Raw genomic sequence first — 3,315 nt, forward strand, 5'->3', positions numbered from 1 at the left:
GGAGAGTGAGATCACTGTGGGGGGGGGGAGTGAGATCACTGTGGGGGGGGGGGGGAGTGAGATCACTGTGGGGGGGGGGAGAGTGAGATCACTGTGGGGGGGGGAGGGGAGTGAGATCACTGTGGGGGGGGGGGAGTGAGATCACTGTGGGGGGGGGGGAGGGGAGTGAGATCACTGTGGGGGGGGGGAGAGTGAGATCACTGTGGGGGGGGGGGGGGAGGGGAGTGAGATCACTGGGGGGGGGGGGGGGGGAGGGGAGTGAGATCACTGGGGGGGGGGGGGGGAGTGAGATCACTGTGGGGGGGGGGGAGGGAGGGGAGTGAGATCGCTGTGGGGGGGGGGAGTGAGATCATTGGGGGGGGGGGGGGGGAGGGGAGTGAGATCACTGGGGGGGGGGGGGGAGTGAGATCACTGTGGGGGGGGGGGAGGGAGGGGAGTGAGATCGCTGGGGGGGGGGGGGGAGTGAGATCACTGTGGGGGGGGGGAGGGAGGGGAGTGAGATCGCTGTGGGGGGGGGAGTGAGATCACTGTGGGGGGGGGGAGGGAGGGGAGTGAGATCGCTGTGGGGGGGGGGGGGAGGGGAGTGAGATCACTGGGGGGGGGGGGGAGTGAGATCACTGTGGGGGGGGAGGGGAGTGTGATCGCTGTGGGGGGGGGGGAGTGAGATCGCTGTGGGGGGGGGAGGGGAGTGTGATCGCTGTGGGGGGGGGGGGAGGGGAGTGAGATCACTGTGGGGGGGGGGAGGGGAGTGAGATCGCTGTGGGGGGGGGAGGGGAGTGAGATCGCTGGGGGGGGGGTAGTGAGATCGCTGTGGGGGGGAGGGGAGTGAGATCGCTGTGGGGGGGGGAGGGGAGTGTGATCGCTGGGGGGGGGGTAGTGAGATCGCTGTGGGGGGGAGGGGAGTGAGATCGCTGTGGGGGGGAGGGGAGTGAGATCGCTGTGGGGGGGGGAGGGGAGTGTGATCGCTGTGGGGGGGGGGGAGTGAGATCGCTGTGGGGGGGGGGGAGGGGAGTGTGATCGCTGTGGGGGGGGGGGAGTGAGATCGCTGTGGGGGGGGGGAATGTGAGATCGCTGTGGGGGGGGGGAATGTGAGATCGCTGTGGGGGGGGGGGAGGGGAGTGAGATCGCTGTGGTGGGGGGGTAGTGTGATCGCTGTGGGGGGAGGGAGTGTGATCGCTCTAGGGGGGGGTAGTGAGATCACTGTGGGGGGGGAGGGGAGTGAGATCGCTGTGGGGGGGGGGGGGGAGTGTGATCGCTGTAGGGGGGGGTAGTGAGATCGCTGTGGGGGGGGGAGGGGAGTGTGATCGCTGTGGGGGGGGGGGGAGGGGAGTGTGATCGCTGTGGGGGGGGGAGGGGAGTGTGATCGCTGTGGGGGGGGGAGTGAGATCGCTGTGGGGGGGTGGGGGTGAGTGAGATCGCTGTGGGGGGGAGAGTGAGATCGCTGTGGGGGGGGGAGTGAGATCGCTGTGGGGGGGGGGAGTGAGGTCGCTGTGGGGGGGGAGTGAGATCGCTGTGGGGGGGGGAGTGAGATCGCTGTGGGGGGGGGGAGTGAGGTCGCTGTGGGGGGGGAGTGAGATCGCTGTGGGGGGGGGAGTGAGATCGCTGTGGGGGGGGGGAGTGAGGTCGCTGTGGGGGGGGGGAGTGAGATCGCTGTGGGGGGGGGGAGGGGAGTGTGATCGCTGTGGGGGGGGGGGAGTGAGATCGCTGTGGGGGGGGGAGGGGAGTGTGATCGCTGTGGGGGGGGGGAGTGAGATCGCTGTGGGGGGGGGGAATGTGAGATCGCTGTGGGGGGGGGGGAATGTGAGATCGCTGTGGGGGGGGGGGGAGGGGAGTGAGATCGCTGTGGGGGGGGGGTAGTGTGATCGCTGTGGGGGGAGGGAGTGTGATCGCTCTAGGGGGGGGTAGTGAGATCACTGTGGGGGGGGGGGGAGGGGAGTGTGATCGCTGTGGGGGGGGGGAGGGGAGTGTGATCACTGTGGGGGGGGGGAGGGGAGTGTGATCGCTGTGTGGGGGGGGAGGGGAGTGAGATCGCTGTGGGGGGGGGGAGTGTGATCGCTGTAGGGGGGGGGGAGGGGAGTGTGATCGCTGTGTGGGGGGGGAGGAGAGTGAGATCGCTGTGGGGGGGGGGAGTGAGATCGTTGTGGGGGGTGGGAAGGGCGAGAGTGCGATCGCTGTGGGGGGGGGGAGTGAGATCGCTGTGGGGGGGGGGAGTGAGATCGCTGTGGGGGGGGGAGTGAAATCGCTGTGGGGGGGGAGAGTGAAATCACTGTGGGGTGGGAGTGAGATCGCTGTGGGGGGGGGAGTGAAATCGCTGTGGGGGGGGAGAGTGAAATCACTGTGGGGTGGGAGTGAGATCGTTGTGGGGGGGGAGAGTGAGATCGCTGTGGGGGGGGGGAGAGTGAGATCACTGTGGGGGGGGGAGTGAGATCGTTGTGGGGGGGGAGAGTGAGATCGCTGTGGGTGGGGGGAGAGAATGAGATCGCTGTGGGTGGGGGGAGAGAGTGAGATCGCTGTGGGTGGGGGGAGAGAGTGAGATCGCTCTGGGGGGGGGAGAGAGTGAGATCGCTCTGGGGGGGGGGAGAGAGTGAGATCGCTGTGGGGGGTGGGGGGGGGGAGAGTGCGATCGCTGTGGGGGGTGGGGGGGGGGAGAGTGAGATCGCGGTGGGGGGAGTGGGGAGAGTGAGATCGCTCTGGGGGGGGGAGAGTGAGATCGCTCTGGGGGGGGGAAGAGTGAGATCGCTGTGGGGGGGAGAGAGTGAGATGGCTGTGGGGGGGGGGAGGAGAGTGAGATCGCTGTGGGGGGGGGTGGAGAGAGTGAGATCGCTGTGGGGGGGGGGAGGAGAGTGAGATCGCTGTGGGGGGGGTGGAGAGAGTGAGATCGCTGTGGGGGGGGGGAGGAGAGTGAGATCGCTGTTGGGGGTGGGAAGGGCGAGAGTGCGATCGCTGTGGGGGGGGAGTGAGATCGCTGTGGGGGGGGAGTGAGATCGCTGTGGGGGGGGAGTGAGATCGCTGTGGGGGGGGGAGTTAGATCGTTGTGTGGGGGAGTGAGATCGCTGTGGGGGGGGGAGTGAGATCGCTGTGGGGGGGGAGTGAGATCGCTGTGGGGGGGGAGAGTGAGATCGTTGTGTGGGGGAGTGAGATCGCTGTGGGGGGGGAGAGTGAAATCGCTGTGGGGGGGGGAGAGAGTGAGATCACTGTGTGGGGGGGGAGTGAGATCGTTGTGGGGGGGGAGAGTGAGATCGCTGTGGGTGGGGAGGGGAGAGAGTGCGATCGCTGTGGGTGGGGGGAGAGAGTGAGATCGCTGTGGGTGGGGGG

This window comes from Pristiophorus japonicus, chromosome 20, assembly GCF_044704955.1.
Source record: "Pristiophorus japonicus isolate sPriJap1 chromosome 20, sPriJap1.hap1, whole genome shotgun sequence".
Taxonomy (NCBI): domain Eukaryota; kingdom Metazoa; phylum Chordata; class Chondrichthyes; family Pristiophoridae; genus Pristiophorus; species Pristiophorus japonicus.